The sequence below is a fragment of the Camellia sinensis genome, chromosome 11 (assembly GCF_055761805.1).
Source record: "Camellia sinensis isolate YWXY chromosome 11, ASM5576180v1, whole genome shotgun sequence".
NCBI classification, from domain to species: domain Eukaryota; kingdom Viridiplantae; phylum Streptophyta; class Magnoliopsida; order Ericales; family Theaceae; genus Camellia; species Camellia sinensis.
In genome coordinates, this window is record NC_138971.1 from 109,244,876 (window position 1) to 109,264,367 (window position 19,492).

The 19,492-nt window shown below is 38.1% G+C and overlaps 1 pseudogene; it reads left to right on the forward strand.

Moving 5' to 3' along the window:
• Nucleotides 1-2,355: 2,355 nt before the first annotated feature.
• LOC114272795 (pentatricopeptide repeat-containing protein At2g01390-like) lies at nt 2,356-10,069 on the forward strand (annotated as a pseudogene).
• The last annotated feature ends 9,423 nt before the right edge of the window (nt 10,070-19,492 follow it).

Below are 19,492 nucleotides of genomic sequence, written 5' to 3' on the forward strand. Positions count from 1 at the left end.
CGCTCGAGCGGAGGTCGAGCGTCTATCGAGCGTGAAAATCGTGCATCCAGTACTTTTTCATGAGTTTACAGTCTGCTCGAGCAGAGCTCCTTTGTCTGCATGTCCGCTCGAGCGTAGAAAGCCACGCTCAAGCGAGACCCCTGTTTCAGCAAAAATTTGAAAAGTGTTTTAAAGTGCATTTTTGCATCCTCATTCCATCCTAGGCATTCCTAGGCCAAGTTTAAGGCATCTTAATGAGGATAATATTATAGAACCACACCTGTATAATTAGGGGCTAAGTTATTAATCCTGAGTGTGTGTTCGTTCTGCAACTGTAGGGTTGACATCCGAGGACGCTTGTTCGCTTGTCTCTAGCCTAGTGCTCTGTGAGTAACAATGTTGTAAAATATGTTCAATTATGATTATTTTCTAAATGATAAATTATTCTGCTTACTGAACCGTTATTGTTTAATGAATGAATGTTTGTCCTACTTGTAAACTATATCCGTGGCATCCATAGCAATTTACTGTTACTGTACTGTTACTGCTACTGTCACAGAGATCTCTGTCGGTTCCCATGTTTGGAACCACTACTATTTACTGTTATGATGACCATCAATTGACTGTTTGGTCTATTAAGACCTACTGTACTGTTTTGCTAATGGATGTACCACATATGACTATTATGGTTCTAAATGACTGATTCATTGATGCAATTGACTGTTCTAATTACTGAAAGGACATTCATTCTTAACCCCTTTACGCATATGTTATTCACTAGGCTTTAGCTCACTATTTATATATATATATATATATATATGTAGGTGTCCAGGCACCGGACCGGAGCTAGGAGCGTCGGGTTAGCTCTTGTTTTGTCGAAGCCAACCTTTGTGCCTCACTTTGAGGTTCCATGTCTGTTCAAGCTAGGGCTGCTCTGGAGTGTCTCAGTTCCACCCTTCTGTCTTCGTTTTGTAACAAATTTTATAGACTTGGCTGTACAGTTATAGTTAGGGATTTGATCCCTGACATGGATGTTTGTGTATATGTTGCATATATATATGTTTTGGTTGTCAATGTGGCATGTTTATAAAAAGTCTTTTTGCATTCAGACTATTACAGCTCATTGGACATCTTTTATTTACTGTTTTGGCTTCCGCCAGCCCTTTTACTCTGTATTTCTGTCGTTACTGTTAAGCAGGCCTTCGGTAATCACAGATTACTGGCTAGTTACGGTGCTAAACCGATAGGGGCGGGTTTGGGTCGTAACAGAGTGGTATCAGAGCGATACCAAGCACGAGTTATACCGCACACACGTGTCCAAGTGAGCTATAGGATGTCCTAGAAAAGTAATTAGGGCATTGCATGAGCACGAGAAAGTGTGTGTGGCTATGATATGAATATATGTGCTAATGTGCTAATATGCTTAAGTCAGCAACTTTCTATGTTTATTATTACGATATTGCCTATAGTGAAATGGACAACGCAAGAAATGCCGATGAATCTAAATCATCTGAGGCAAGAATGGCAAGGTTAGAAAGAAGAGTTGAACTGTTGACCGAAGCTTTAAGACAACAACAAAACCAACAGCCCCCGCCTCCTCCAGTACAACCTGAACAGAATGTTAATGATGATATAATTGCTTTGACACAGAAGTTCAGTAAAATGAAACCCCCATCATTCCAAGGAGGCCTCGAACCACTAAAGGCCGAAGCATGGGTTCTGCAAACCGAAAAACTGTTCGAAGTGTTTCCGTGTTCTGAAGCACATAAGGTGTTACTGGCCACCTTCACTCTACAAGAAGAGGCTAGACGGTGGTGGATTCTCATCCGTGACACCAACAATATTATGACTTGGGCTCAGTTTAAGGAGTCCTTCTTTGAAAAATACTTTCCCCAGTGTGTCCGAGACCGCAAAGTGACTGAGTTTGAACAGTTGAAATAGGGCACCATGTCGATAGCAGAGTATGAATCTAAATTCACTGAACTCACCAGATATGCACCACACATGGTGGATATTGATTACAAAAAGGCCAAGAAGTTTGAAGGCGGACTCAATGTTGAGATACTTGATCGAATTAATGTCCTGAAATTGCTTAAATATGTGGATGTTCTCGACCGAGCAATAATAGCTGAGTCGAACATCGAGACATTGAAATAGACTGAAACACCAGCGTCTGAGTGGCGCGGTAAGAGACGGGGCTTCAAGTTTAAGAAATGTCGGAATAGCTTATCGAATAAAAAGCAGAATACTGGGTCAATGAATAGTTCTAGTCAGGGAAGTGGTTCCATACCACCCTGCTCTGAATGTGGGAAGAGGCATAAGGGAGTTTGCTACAAAATTTAGGGTGCTTGTTACAAGTGTGGCAAGGTGGGCCACATGGTCAAATATTACCCTTCCACTTCTCAAGGCACTGGTAAAGCTGCAGCTAGCGCCGCAGTATCAACTGTTCCACTGAAACCCAACCCCAAAGCTACTAGAAAGGAGTCTTTAAGGCAAGGCTGGGTGTTTGCACTCGTACCGGGAGATGTGCAGAATACCGAGACAGTTGAGTCAGGTATGCTCTCAATTTGTGCTCAAAATGCTTATGTTCTGATTGATTCAAGGTCTACGCATTCATATGTCTCGCATGCTTTTTCACGGAAATTAAATAGACCACTGGAACCCATGAACTATTTGTTAGTTGTATCTTCACCCGTTGGGGGATCCATGACTTGTGCGTATATGTATCCTGCATGTGAGATTGTTGTGGGAGATGCACATTTATATATTGACTTACTGCCATTGAACATTGACCATTTTGATGTAATTTTGGGAATAGACTGCTTAACAAAATATCATGCTACCATAGACTGTGTAACGAAACAAGTTGTTTTCCATCCACTTGGATTACCTGAATTTGTGTTTAGTGGAGTAGGAGTAGTACCTCCCCCATATCTGATTTCATCTATAAAAGCATTTAAATTGATTATAAAGGGGTGTAAAGGGTATCTATGTTGCATATTGACGGTACCTACTGATACTAAAGCTAATGTGGACAGCATTCCTATAGTCAGAGAATTCCGAAATGTTTTTCCATATGATTTGCCAGGGGATTTGATTGATGGGGAGATTGAGTTCACCATTGAAGTATTACCGGGTACACAACAAGTTTCTAAAGCTCCTTACAGAATGGAACCTATTGAATTGAAGGAATTGAAAGTTCAACTGTAGGGATTGCTGGATAAGAAGTTCATCAGGCCAAGTACTTCACCGTGGGGTGCATCGGTTTTATTTGTGAAAAAGAAAGACGGCTCACTGAGACTCTGCATTGACTACCGTGAACTGAACAAGGTAACAGTGAAAAATAGATACCCATTACCTCATATTGATGATTTATTTGACCAGTTACAGGGTGCCCAAGTTTTCTCTAAAATTGATCTTAGATCTGGATTTCACCAGCTGAAAGTCAAACCTGAGGACATTGAAAAGATTGCCTTCCGAACGAGGTAATTATAATGGAAATCAAGAGTGTGTATGTATGTTCTTGTCTAATTGTGTTTGTGGTTGTATTGGTGGTCCCAAGTTTATGATATTGTTCTTTCCCTCTTGATTTTACTTGTGGTGTGGGGTTATTCACACACCTAGATGATGATCTATATGTCTAAGTGGGTAGTTGAGATCAAGTATGATTTAATTATGGAAAGATTGGGTTGTGCATATATAATTAGAAATGGTGATCTTTATTACATTTTTGATGCATGTTGTGCTGTTAGTGAACCATTATAGTACACTAAATTTGCTTAGTTTGAGCCTTACCTTAAGTATATCAAGGGAAGGTTTTTACTAAATTTCAGACATAAATTATGCAGAATTGCCGCACGTGCGGGAGTCATGGCCGCATGTGCGGGAACCCCAGCCGCACGTGCGGGAAATGGTGAAATTTGGGACTTTAGCCACTGCATAAAAGGCACGTGCGGAATTTCTAGCCTTACGTGCGGGACCAACCACCGCACGTGCGGGGCTCACAGCAGCACGTGCGGCCCAAGCTGAAAAGTGTTGTCTGCTCTGTTTGATCTGTTGACCCTCTGGGATGGTTAAAAATAGTATTTGAAAGCTTTAAAATGTTTCTTAATTTACTGGAAGTTATCGAATGAAATGTGAAAGTAGGAAGGAATTGGACTAACTTGTGAGATATGTATGTGTGCAGGACACACTCCGGGAAGGACTATTACTCCGCCACAACACTGTGAGTAGTGGTACTGTAATTGAACATTTACTTACCGTTAATAATTCTTATTATTATTAACGTTCTGTTCCTTGCAAGTGATTATGTTAACATTTATGTTGATGGGAAATCAGTACAAACTTGTGTGAATATTGAAAGAGCTGGGTACATTGGTGTGACTCTGGAACTACTCTGCATTCTGGTTATATTTAAAGATTATCTGTAATGTGCTATAATCTGTGAATTACTTGTGATTCCGCATAAGAATTGCGTACAAACTATTAATGCTGTGAAGTTGGTTAACAGGAAGAAATTGCAAATGTAAGCCCGTGTACCGGGAACATGATATTGAATGGGAACATGACTTTATACGATACTTTATACATGTTGCTTTATATGCTATGAATAACTCAATCCAAGGAAAGTATTGAATATTAATAACATGATTATGTGACCCACACCATGATATGAATTATTCTGTTCTGTTTATCCGTTCCGTTGTGCTATGATATGAGATGAGTTGTTCAGTATAATCCGTTAGACCTATTAATTTTTGGTATGGAACAAAGTGCTGTACGGAACAAAGTGCTGCAATGCGAGCCACCTCTCGAATCCGTACGAGTCACCTCTTGAGTCCATACATATGTGAACTAGGCTTAAAGCCGATGTGAAAGTTATGAGGCCTATGGACGTTCTGTGAAAGTTATGAGGCCTATGGCTGTTCTGTGAAAGTCATGAGGCCTATGGCCGTTCTGTGAAAGTTATGAGGCCTATGGCCGTTCTGTGAAAGTTATGAGGCTTATAGCCGTTCTATAACATTTGTGAGGCCTATAGCCAATTTGTGACATCTGGGCCTATGGCCATTCTGTATGATCTGTTAGTATGAAACAAAGGCCCCGTTTGGTAGAGTTGTGGGAAAGTGATTATAACTTATAGCCTAACAGCTTATAACTTATAACTGTGAACATAAGCTGATTTTTGACTTATAAATTAAGTTTCTCCTCCCCCACTCAAAGAATAAGTTTATTTTTGACTTATAAAAAGCTATATTCTGTATAATTAAGCTGAACCAAACACATCAAAATAGCTTAAATTAAGCTAAAAACTGTAATAAACTGGAAATAAGCTCTACCAAACAGGGCCAAAGTGCTGCACGGAACTAAGTGCTGCCATGCGTGTCACCTCTTGAATCCGCGCGAGCCACCTCTTGAGTTCATACATGCATGAAAAGGGCTTAATGCCGTCTGTTTAAGGGCTTAATGCCATTCTGTTTAAGGGCTGAAAACCATTCTGTTTAAGTTTAGGCCTAAGGCCATTCTGAAAATAATTACAGCATAAAGCTAACTATATGTCCATCGCCCTTATACATGTACATTGTAATTCAAGTAAATTGTTAAATTGTTACGTACTACTATTCACTGAGTTTGGCTCACTTTATGTTATGTCTGTTTCTGTAGGCACTCAACCTGGAGGTCAATCTTAACCCATGGCAGCCATTCCTCTTGTGTTAACCTCAGAGTGTCCAGGCATCTAAATGAAGGCAGCTCATTTTATGGTCTGCTAAGCTTTTGGTTTTGTACCCTGATTGTCTGTCTAAGGTTGAAGTGTATATGATCCTTAATCCTTTCAATGTCGTTATTATATGCCCAATCTAGAGGGCTGGGTTTTTATATGTATATGTACATAGCTAGATTCTCAGATGCATGTCACTATATGTTTATTTACCTTATGTTTTGATTGTGATCCTGGCATAGTAGTGATAGCTCAATGGATGTTTTGTATGTTATTATATGATATTTTATATATAATGCTTCCATTCAGGCCCCATATCTTATGTACATCGAGTTAAGTGTCTGTTTCTGAAGTAGTCATGCCCAAACTTTTAGGGGCGGGTTTGGGGTGTGACAACATCAGTGGCTGCCAGCCAAAAAATGATGGCCGGCAGCCCAAAAAGGTGGCCGGCAAGCCACCAGAAGCTGTAGGCTTGAAGAACTAAGGCTTGGTCCAAGAATGAGACAACAAGGGTGTAGAGTTTGAAGGGCTCAAAGCTGTGGCATTCCACTGAAGACTTCGAGCACTTGACGAGCATATAAACTCATCATCAAGTGTACATGCAATGGTGTCCAAGTCGTAAGGGCCGTCAAAATGGGGTGTCTACACCCTTACTCCACCAGTGTCTTCCTCCTCTTTCAACGCTGGTCCCCCATCGCCCTAAGATAGAAGTCGACAAAATCAATGTTGTTGCCCTGCCATCGAAATTGTTAATAGTGTTTGAATCTCTGGCAATGGTATCCTTTTCCTCCTCTTTCAGTTCAATCCTACTGTCCATTGCTTCAAAATTTCATTTTTTGATGATTTAATTCATAAGATTTACTACACACATCATGCATTTATTGGAATTTGAATTTGAGTCCCTGAGCAAGTGTTGCTTCTGTTAATTCCTGAAATCTGAATTTGACATACTATTTTGTCAATTTAAAATTTTTTAAATTTCTATATATGTCTTTCAAAAAGAAAGCAAAACACCTTTATTTTTATTTTTATTTTTAAAATTTTTTATTTAGGGCCTATATTGATTCCTTGGCATTGGGTCTAATTGATTCTTACATTTGTGTCAAAGCTAGACTTCTGAAACATAGCTGTCTCTTGGTTTGCTGCTTCTGTTGTTAAGCCCTGCCTGTGAATATTAACCAGAGAATTTTATTTGAAGATGTTTGATGATTCTTTATGTTTATTTCTCATGGTGTCCGTCGATTTCTCAGAAACTACAAGCCCATTTTTGCTTCCCATATTGATCAGCATTTTGTCTATTGGAGGAAAAGTTCCATCAAATGGGTATATTCCCTTCACCAACTGAAACAAAAAAGACCCTTTCGTCAAATTAACAAACACACGAAAAAAACCTCTCAAACCTGTCGAGAAAAGAGATTTGGACCAAAATGTTTATTCAAGGGATACCATTAGAAACATATCAAATATTTTTAGGTATTTGACTTAGGATTCTACCCAACAACAGCTAGAGAAGCTCACTATAAGATGGGGTTCTTATACGGTCAATCAAGTTCTCAAAACCCATCCGCCAATGGAAAAGGCCTGGCTGTTTTTCAATTGGGCTTCTCGGCTAAAAGGTTTTAAACATAACCAGTTTACTTACACATGTTGGGTATTTTCAGAGAAGCTAGGAGGATATCATCAATGAGCTATGTTTTTGAGCAGATGCAAGAGAAAGGGATCAAGATTGATGTGGTTACTTATACTTCACTTCTGTATTGGTTTTCCAATGATGGGGATGTTGATGGTTTAGTGAGGTTTTGGGAGGAGATGAAAACTAGGCGTTGTGATCCAACGGTTATGTCTTTTACTGCTTACATAAAGGTTCTATTTGATCACAATTGAGTGAAGGAGGCTACCAAGGTCTACAAGGAGACGCTACAATCTGGTTGTTCTCCAAATTGTTACACATACACAGTTCTAATGGAGCACCTTGTTGGTTCTAGTGAGAGTGAGCTTATTCTTTTTTTTTTCTCCACATAATATATATCATTCTTTGTTCTATAACTTTGTTGCTTGTATGATTGCCAAATGCTTGTACTCTATGTTTGTTAGTTACATTAGTTGTATGTGTCCAAAAGATTATTATTATCAAGATAAAGTCTATCCATTATCTTTTGGCACCATGTATTCCTCAACAATGGTGTGTAAGTTTGTTTCTTAATCTAATTTTGTAGATCCCTTTACTGGAACAGCCTTGTCCTTTTGTCATCTTGAGGTACATTTGACCCTTGAATCTAAATTTTGTCGAAAGATATAGTGTAATTGCTATACAAATGATTTAGAAGAAAAAAAAAAGGAAAAAAAGAAAAGAGCCTGTGGCCATCAACATCAATGCTTTCGAAGTACTTCAATATGACTTACCAAACAATCATTCTTCTTCTATATATTAGTTACCTTCTATTCCTTACACAGATCATATCATCGATCTTGTTCAATGGTTTTTCTGATACTTATTGTTCATTTCAGTTTGTATCTTTGGGTCTTAATAGACTTTCTTTAACTAATCCCTAATCCTGATATTGAGGAAATCAATTATCAACCAATTAGGCTCTCTAGAGAAACCATCCTCTAGTTATGGAAGGAAGATAACAATAGACATAACTAACTTAGGTTCTTTTGGTCGCCATTTGTCATTTTGATCCTTTTTATCCTTATATTCCAATTTAGTTGAATAGGATTGTAGTGGCAGCAGAATTTTGTTACTTCCAATATCACAATTATGTGCTTATTTCAGGCTCTCTATTAAATGGGTTTTTTGTTAGTTGTAGTTCATTTTAGTTTTGCTTTGGATATTACTACACTCTCTTTAATCAATCCCTAATCCTGATATTGAGGAAATCAATTGTCAACCAATTCAAACTCTCCTGAGAAATCATCCTCTAGTTATGGAGTGATTAAAGGTAACAATAGACATAACCGATATAGGACCTTTTGGTCACTGTTTGTCATCTTTATCCTTCTTATCCTCATATTCCAATTTAGGCGAATAGTATTGTAGTGCCGAAAAATGTTTGTTACTTCCAGTATCACAATTATATACTTCTTGTTTTAGGATCTTGTAAGCCTCTCTATTCTGTTGCAATAAAATTGAAAATATTCTCAAAATAGCTTGAGACAAATTTGATTTATCATGAAACTTAAACGTTTAACATATTTTAGGAAGAGGAAAGCGGCATATGTACGCGTATTGGAAGAATCAGCTTTTAGTAAGCTTATGGTTATGGAGAATTACAATTAGATGGATGAGTTATGTTCTGGATTTAGTTACATGATTTATTGATTCTTTGTTCCTAGGGATTTTCTACTGGCTAGCCAGTCGAGGTCTGCAAATATAATTGAAATATGTACAAGTAAAAAGATAGATGATAATATGCATGTTATGTATAAGGACATTTAAGTATTTAATTTAAGTATATTGGCCCCGTTTGGGAAGTTGGCTATTTTAATAGGCTAAAATAGTTGTGTTTGGAAAGTTGGTTGGATTTTTTTGTAGTTGAATGTGATGTTTGTAAGAGAAAAAGTAAAATGATTATGCATTTAATATGACATTTTGTTTTTTTGGCTATTTTAGCTTATTTTATCTTTTAGTGCTATTTTAGCCCAAAAAGCCCAAAATGGTTGTTCCTAAAGTCTCTGCATTTGTCAATATTAAGCTATATATCTCATGTTACTATGCTCTTACTTATTTAGATGTTCCCATTCTACTTATCCGTGTCTTTCTTTCAACAAAAAGAAATAATAATAATAATAATAATAGTAATTTTCATTGATCTACGATGCTATCTGCACTGCACTGGTGTTATTGGATTTTTGAAGTTGCAACTTGTATTAGAAAAATGATCATCTCCTTTGCAATGATTTTCAAGCAAACACAAAGAAGTTCTTGAGATTTTTGACAAAATGCAAGAAGCTAGGGTTCAGCCTGATAAAGCCACATGTAATATTTTGGTTGAGAAACGTTGCAAAACAAGGGAGACATGGGCAATGACCCATATTCTTTAGTATATGAAAGAAAACTGCCTCGTCCTTTGTTACCCCGTTTATCTGGAAGCTCGTGAAACTTTAAAAGTTGTCGGTAAGAGTGATGTTCTCCTTAGGCAAGCTAATCAACATTTTTCTATCGAACGTGCCAACAAGGATGAGATAGATGATTGTAATGCAATTAGTACCGATATTGAATTCATTATTGATGGAAGACTTGTATTAGATTTCTTGAGAAGGAAAAATTTTGTTGCTGTTGACTTACTTTCATGCATGATGGATAAGAATACTTGATTGGACTCTAGGATAATCTCAACTGTCATTGAGGTCAACAGTGCTCAATGTTATTAGTTTGTAATAGTAGTGTCTGAGGGATGCCTCTTGTAAATCTGTAAATCTTAATATATATATATATATATATATATATAAATGATTTTTAATTACTTTTGCCGTTGTAAATTTGTCATTGCCAAAAAGTAAAGCTTTCTCGACAAACAACTTGTCGGTAAATGTGTTGCCAAAAGCTTATTTTTGCGCACTCATATTGTGTTGTTAGTAATGTATTTTTTGCCAATGCAAATTTGTCGTTGCTAAAAGTAAAGCTTTCTCGACAAATAAATAGTCGGCAAATGGAAACATTTATCGACATAAATGTGTCGCCAAAATTTACTTTTGCCAACTCATATTGTGTTGCTAAAAGTATATTTTTTGTCGACCCAAATTTGTGTCGGGAAAAGGGCCACACAATCATCATGTTTGAACTTCTTTTACCGACGCAAGGTAAATTGCCAACGATGGATGAAGGCTTTTACCGACGACTATGTTTGTTGCTAAAGGCATTCTTTTTACCAACGCAATGATAATTTCGTTGGCAAAAAGTTTTGCCGACTCACTTTTGCCTACAAGTTGCCGACGTAGCTCCGTGTGTCGACGAAACTTTTGCTGACAAATTTTCCCTTTTAGCAACATATTTTGTTGCATTGCAAAAAATGTAATTTCTTGTAGTGAGAAGTGACCTTCTCTGGCAAGGTTATCGCCAACATGCTCTTTGCTTATGTTTACTCACACACTTCCTACTTGCCCCTAGTTGCAGCGGAGCTAGCATTAGGTTGATCAAAGTGGCCCAACGCCTCAAGGAGGATCAGAGTTGCATAGGTTTTGCATTGGCTGAAACTTTAATGGGTTTGCATGCTTTCCATTGGTAGGAGACTTCTCGGTTTAAGGGGAGTCCACTACTTCTCCAGGTATTGTTTCCCACCCTTTCTCATTTATGATTCTCACATCACTCTAGCACTCAATCGCTATTTTCTCTCAAAGCCCTTTTCCTTACTTTTTCTCTCAATATACATCTCTCTATTCTTTAATCTCTCTCCCGCTGCCAACTTTAGTTGTGCCCTTTTTGGCAAGTTCTTGGCTTGGCTTCAGGATGAGACACAGGTTGGGCCATCCTTAGCTACAGAGACTTCTGAGAGTGTGGACAAGAGGTAGAGAACCAATACCTAACTTATCTATGCCCCTAGTTTGTTGCTTTGACTTTTCTTTTCAAGTTTTATGATGTAAAAACAACTTTGATTTAACTTGAGAGTTAGAGGGTGTACTTGTGTTGAAATCATGTAATTAAAGTTGTGAGCACTGAAAAATTTCCTTTTTGGTCCAAAGAATGGTTTGTGTTGCAAAATATGAAATTTTGAGAAAATCAACTTCCTTAAAACCTTTCAAAACAAATTTTCGTAAATATTCATTACCTAACGTACATGGAATCAATCCTCAACACATACAAACCTGAATCAAGAAAATCATAACTACCCACTATTGTGTTCACCTTCATTATGGTTCTGCTCCTTGCTTTATCTTGCAACTGGCTCCTTTTCTTCCAAATAGAGGGAAAACAATCAAACCAACCGATGGTGAGATGGTCCAAGCAACAATGGATAGGATAATTAAGTTGAAAATGATTAGAGCTGAACTTCGAGATGAAGTTGCCTACGTATCCCAAAGATAAGAATCAGGCTTTATGTAGTTCAGTTAAAATTCACTCAAGTATTAACTCTCTCCTTTTGAGCTCAAACTTTTGCCAATGCCGCCCTTTTGAGTTTTCAACCTTGCGAGCTCTCTTTTTTATTCATTTCCAAATTTTTGTGCTCTATCTTTTGCCTAGGTCGCCTTTCCTGGTTTTTGGGAGCCTCTCAAGAATAGTATTTCTTCAACTTGTCCATGTTGATTGGTTGCGAGAACTCCAAGCCATCTAAATTCATGAGGATGATTGCTCCTCCTAACCAGATAGATTTGATGATGTAGGGACCAATCCAATTGGGTCAGAACTTGCCCCTAGGGTTATGGATAGGAGCCCCAGTTATCTTTGAGAACCATATCTCTTTCTTTGAGGTTTCTGGATTTGACTTTCTTATTGAAGGACCTAGCAATTCTACGTTGATATCCCTGAATGTGATACAACGCCTTTAACCTTCTTTCGTCAAACAACATCAATTCTTCTAATATGTTCTGCTGCCAATCTGCCTCTACTATTTGACACTTGGCCATGATTCTTAGCAACGGTACTTCAATCTTGATTGGCAGAACAACTTCCTCCCATATACCAGAGAGTAGGGGTTGGCCTTGTAGATGTGCAAATTGACGTTCTATAACCCCAGAGGGCAAAAGGGAGTTTATCCGGCCAATCCTTGTAGGCTTCCACCATCTTTCGCAGAATGTTGTTGATATTCTTATTTGCAACTTCAACGGCTCCATTGGTCTGTGGTCTATATGTTGATGACTTGTGAAAAACCACATTGTATTTCTCAAGCAAATCCACCACCTCATTCTTAAAGTATGAGGCATTGCCCGAGATTATCTCATTTGGCACTCCATACTTGCAAATGATGTTATTCTTGATGAACTTGGCCACATGCGAAGCCTTCAACACAGAATACGACTGCACCTCCACCCACTTAGTAAAATAGTCAAACGCCACTAGAATGAACTCGTGTCCATTTGAGCCCTTTGGTGCGACTGCTCCGATGACATCAATTCCCCAAATCGAGAAAGATCATGGTGAAGTCATATTGTAGAGCTTCGATGGTGGGATATTCATGCGATTACCATGGATTTGACACTTATGGCATCGCCAAACAAAGTTAATATAATCCTCCTCCATGGTTGACCAATAATATCCCCTATCTGAGGATCTTCTTGGAATTCTAGAGACGCCAAATGTGGTTTTTGTTCCTATTTTTATTGGTAATGGGGTGTACAAAGTAGATTTGTATAGGTTTTAGGGTTTTTAAGGTTAGGATAGGTATTATTTAGGGTGTCCAAACAAATAAATAAATTTTCAAATTTATTATTGTGGTGCTCAAAGTAATGAGGTGCCCAACCTACTTTTTTAGGCATCTTAGAAAACTTAATTAAAGAGCTTAATAGATTTAGCAAATATGATATTTTAGATACTTCATCGAGAAATTAATCAAAATTAACGAAAATTAAGCAAGATTAATGTATAACTTAATCAAAATTAATTAACCAATGAAGATTAAGAACCAAACCTAATTAATTAGAGTTAAAATGTCATTCGTTAATTAAGTAAGAATTAGAAGATGATAGAAGGTGGTAGACAAATCTTGTTGCCACAAGTGTTTGATTTTCTTATAATAAAAAATAAAATTGACTCAAAGGGAGAGAAATAGTTGCTGGAAAATTCATAATTTGAGAGAGAGAGAGAGAGAGAGAGAGAGAAGAATTGAGTTCAAGAGGAAGGAGAAAAGAGGTTCAAAGGAGCATCAATTTTCAAGCTAAAAATTAAAGAAAAAGCATCTTTAGATGAGAAATCCCACCCTCTTTCTTATGTTGTTCAAATAATTTAGCTAGAAAATAATTTAAGATGATTTTAAAGAGAATTGAGGATGATAGAATTGAAGGAAGTTTGGAATAATTTTGGTATCAAGAATTTTCATGAAAATCATGTTTTGATTCAATAAATCTTTGAATTCTTTGTAAACAAATATTTTTCTAAGAAGTTTAAATCATGTTTTAAAGTTCATGAGTTTGAATTTGGGTTTGATATGAAGAAAATTGACAAAACTCTAAATTGGAGAAAGTTAGGAATGAAGATTATAATTTTGTTTTGAAAATTGAGAATTAGTTAGCTTTGAACTTGATGTTATACATGCAAATGCTTTTCTAAGAGTTTCTTTTAATTTAAACATGTTTTGGAACATCTATGATCATAATTTGAGTTTTAGGCTGAAAAAATTGAGTTTAAATCAAGTTAGAACATGAAGAATAGCTTTAGCCCGTCCAACTCAGAATTTTCCACACGTAAACTTGGATTGTGTTTCTCTGACCTCTAAGAGTACCTTAGCTACTATGTGGTCCGTCCCTCAGCTTAATGATTAGGGTGTTGCCAAAATAGGGAAGACACTGCGATGTATCCAAAGGAAATTTTGTTTTTGAAAACGATATGGTAATTAGGGCTGCAAACGAACCAAGCCGAGCCGAGCCGAGCTTTGTTGAGCTCAAGCTCGGCTCGTTTACTTATCGAGCTCGTTTATTAAGCTCGAGCTCGGCTCGTTAATATTAATGAAACTCGAGCTCGGCTCGGGCTCGGCTCGGCTAAATGAGTCGAGCTTATGCGAGCTCGAGCTTGGCTTGTTTACTAAATGAGCCAAGCTAAGTCGACCCTTTAACGAGCCGAGCTAAGCCGAGCTTGTTCATGAACATTTTGGTTCATTTACAGCCCTAGAGGTAATCTATCCAATCATTATGCACATTTGACACCATTGACCCAGTTGTCTTGAATATACAATGTCAGAGTTCATTATGTTTTTGCCTAATTAGGTGGAGTTTCATTTCACTAAGGAGGAAAGCTACGCCAATGATGAATAGATGGACACACACCATGTCCATAACAAACAAAAACCAAAATATGATGAAGTTCGTATGACAAAAATAGATTTGGACATTGGTGAACTGGAGAAAATGATGAAGCAAGTGCTTCACAATGATGCCGAAATAAGGGAGATGTTGCGACATTTCCGAGGAAAGCAAGTTCTTGAAAATGAGAAAGTAATCTATCCAATCATTATGCACATTTGACACAATTGACTCACTTTATTTGAACATGAAATATGAGACTAAGTTAATCTACGTGTTTCTATGATTAGGTGGACTTCAATGATTTTTGTATGATGAACCTCTCCTCGAATATTGCTGAATTCAAGGAAATGATGAAACAACTGCTTCAAGGTATATTGTGCCGTACACAATAGTTGAATGAACAAACAAATATTGGTGAATTTAAGCAAATGATAAAGCAAGTGCTTGAAGGTATATAGTTGAATGAACAATCAGCAGAAGTGGAGAAAAAGGGTGTCGGCCCTTATGTTGGAGAAGAGGTGCAAGACGATGGCATGGTCTTTGCAAAAGATAAATTTAACCTAATGAAGGGTAATCATAAAGATTTAGAGGGGGTGGATCACCAAGAAAAGAATGTCAAGGGAACCTTGGCAAATGAGAAAAAGGATTGGCATGATAGACCTATGCTTAACGTGGAAAAAGTTGGGGACAACCACAAGAAGAGTGGCCTTACCTTGGAAGAAACACATGAAACTAGAGAAATCAACACCCTTTGGTTGAGTTAGTGTCCGTGAAGAAAGTGGCCAAAGAGAGGGAATCTTCCTTTGAAGGTTTGTTTTCTTTGGTTGCAATGGGAACAAAATCGTGCAATGTGCATACTTCTCCTACTTATGGAGCCCAAACTGTCACGACCCGAACCCGCCCCCATGGGTTAAGGACGTAACCGGCCAGTAATCCTAACATCACCTACGGCCTCAAACCAAAATAGACTTAACACATCAGAGTAAAGGGGGCCAAAGGGAAGCCAAATTTAAAACTTTGTCCATAGAGCCGTGCTTATATGCACATCAAACAAACCGTGCTCAGATATGTTAATAACCCACGTCAAAAATACAGTTTCACAAAATTCATTACAGATAGGATCATCTAAACTGAGTCAACCCATATCACAATTACATACTGATATACACAAGATCCTTGCCAACAAGACAAAATGGAAATACATAACAGAATGGCAAGGTTGAGTCTCGTGCGTGAGACACAAGGCTGACTCTCCAAACTCATGTTATTCCTGGCAGACTTCACTGGGGCTGGGTTTGAACTTCTCTTGGCTCACCTACAAAGACATGAATGAGCGTGAGCGATAGCCCAGTGAATAATATCATCAAATATGATAGTTACATCACAATATGTAGAACAACATGCTCCAAACGGCCTTGGGCCCAATTCTTACTTCTAATTAGCAAATATATAAGACTATACGAAATGCAAATCAAGTAACCGTAGTTCCAACATTATGGCCTTTGGCCCATTTGGGTTTCCATTCATGGCAAAACGGCCTTCGGCCCATTCACTTATGTCGAAACGGCCTTCGGCCCATCCATTTCTGTCAAAATGGCCTTCGGCCCATTCATTCATGTCAAAACGACCTTCGGCCTACTCGTTCATGTCAAAACGACCTTCGGCCTACTCGTTCATGTCAAAACGACCTTCGGCCTACTCATTCATGTCAAAACGGCCTTCGGCCCACTCACATGTGTCAAAACGACCTTTGGTCCATTCATTTACATCAGGACGACCTTTGGTCCATACATTTACATCAAAACGACCTTTGGTCCATTCATTCACATCAAAACGACCTTTGGTCCATTCATTCATTTCAAAACGACCTCTGGTCCATTCATTTCTATCAAAACGACCTCTGGTCCATTCATTTCTATCAAAACGACCTCTGGTCCAATTACTTTCATGACAGACTTCTGCCCACAATCCCAATCAGCAATTCCAGCAATTCATAAAGCTTATGAGGGAATAGACAATTGGACATTCACAATTATTCGAATATCGATATTACTCACAGTGATCGGCTTGTGGATTTGCCCTGGAGCTTGACCCTACACGTTTCATGAACACAAAAGGGTCATTAACAGTTCAATCCGTTCTTTAATTCACATATTCCTCTTTAGGCTTTATTATCATCTCATTAACTCATTTACAATGCTTAACATATGCCTAAGAGTGCTTGCAAGTGAAAGAGAACGGAAAACAGAACACAAAATACAAAAACAGAATTTCAGAAATATGGTCCCCGCTCGAGCGTGGACTTCCCCGCTCGAGCGGACCCTTAGGTCTGCGAAAGTACTGGTTGCCTTCAATTCCAGCTCGAGCGTTAACTCGGCCGCTCGAGCATACTGCCTCTCTACATAGCTCCCCGCTCGAGCGTCAACTTCCCCGCTCGAGCGGGAACCATGTCTGCAGAAAATGCTGGGAGCTCGATTTCTCCGCTCGAGCGTCACTTCACCCGCTCGAGCGGACGTCGAAAATCTGGGAATCCCAGGTTGAGTTCTTGAGCTCCATTCCGACTTTTAACCAACAAATCATGCATGTTGTAGCTCAAATATCACATATAAGTATACTAACAAGGTATAAACACCAAAACACCTTATTATGGAGCTCAATTTCAAGGATTAAACACTTGCATGTCTCAAATTGACACCAAACTCAATTCTATCATACATATTCATGCATTCAAAGCTCCCATCTTCAATTATTCAGGCATGCATGCCCATTTGACTTCATATTCACTTCAAATAATGTAATTAGTGCTCATTCCCATAAAATTTAACAAAGACATGCTTGCATGTGGGATTACACTACCAATCTTTCACAATTTCACAAATTACATGCTAGATTTTGTGATTCCATAGGAGTTCTTTACATGCATGCACATATAGTCTTCAAATTCATCAAAACCAACTCCTTTCATGTTCTAGATCATAAATTAATCTTCAATTCCCGAAATCACAACTCAAATTCATGAGTTAGGGGTTGGTTACTCACCTAGGAGCTTTAATCTTCCAAATTCTAGTCAATTCTTGAGTTAAATCTTCAAATCCCCAAGCTAGAGCCAAAAATTGCTCAAGTCTCTTCCTTTCTCTCTCTATAGCCGGCCTCTCTCTCACTCTCAAGTGTCTAACTCAGATTTTGAGTTTTTGAGAGAGCTAAAGGAGAGTGCAATGCAAATGTACAACAAGCCCCACTAACAAATATTTTAATATAAAATAATGGGGTACTTAATTTATCAATTTAATCAGTTTAAATTGACCAGAATCAATTTTCAATTAAATTTCACCGTAGGCTCTAAAAATTATTCCAATCACAATGGCGTAATCAATTTCGGGTTCTATGGCCGATAAGGCCCTCAATTTAACTCCAAAGCGGATTATTCAAACAGATATTCCTACGGTGAACAGGTAGAATTCCAAAGTCGCATATATTCACATAATGTCACACAAAAATCATATCAAAACATATAGTCACATACGTATTAGGGACCAATTAGCATACTACGGAACAGGGGTATTACAGTCTTCCCCCCTTTAGGAAGTTTGGTCCTCCAAACTTATTTAACCTTTAGTCGAAACAATTCGGAACACTTTTCATTCAACGGTTCCAATCATTCTTATAGCCATTCACTTAGTCTCAAAATCAAGCAACGCTCTATTCTCACTCAGTCATAGATTTCCCTTTTTCCGCCATACAAGGCTTGTACGGTGCCATGCCAAAACTAGAGTGAGAGCTGTTGTTGGAAGCAAAGTTTGCCAACGATGGATAGATCTTTCCAACTCCCCTGAGAAATCTATTGCATATCTTTGGAGCATTCCTCCCAAAACTCTAACAAGTTCTTTCTGATCATACATCAATTTGCGGATGGAAAACAACGCCGAATCATAATTCAGTTTCGTATCAAATTCATAATTTGTCCAGATCATATACAGAAATCATAAGTCATGATTAAGTTTACGTGACACATCCATTAGCATTAACAGAACATATACACGTGAGGTTACGAATAACCAGTTCCATAAGGGAACCTCCGGGTCCGGGTAACATAACAGAACAGAAGCTGAGCCCCCATTTCTCTTGGAGGCTTTTAAGAATTCAAACACATTTTAGAATTCCTGTCTAAACAATAGATACTGGGACCCCATGTAACGAGCGATTTTATCGATGTAAACAGTGGCTAGTCTACAAGCATCATACAAATTTTATAGGGAGAAATGGGCAACTTCAATAATTTTACCTACAATAGCCCAAATGGGACTTATACCTTGGGTGCTCAAGGTAGCCCCACAACGAAATTCGTAGCCACATATTTCCATTTCCATTCCAAAATAGAGGGGGGGTTGAAGTAGTCCCGTCACTATCTGAAATTCAACTTCGACCTGTTGGCACCGAAAAATATTTAGACATATTCACCAACTGACCTCTTCAAGGTAGGTCACCAACATATTTATTTCAATGTCAGCTGACTTTATCACGGAAGTTCGGTCTATTCCGTGTCACAAAAGTTCAATTCGTTCTTCAATAATTCCCCAATTCACGATCTGATTCGGTATTTGGTCCAGTGACTCATCACAATTATCCAAGGTCAATTAAAAGTCTTCAGGAATAAAAGGTGGATCCAGATACTGATTCTCGAAACAACAAAGGTAACATCGAAGTAATTACCCACACAATACACATAGTCCAGACATCCCCGTAATACTGATTGTAAAGTACAATAACATCGACGCAGGCAATTTCTGACATAATACACGTGTTCTCAATTCATTCAACAGTTTACAGTTCACAATTCAGTTCAATATTCAATTCCCTGTTCTATCGAGTCTTTCCACATTATCTGATAGTCATCAAAAGCAT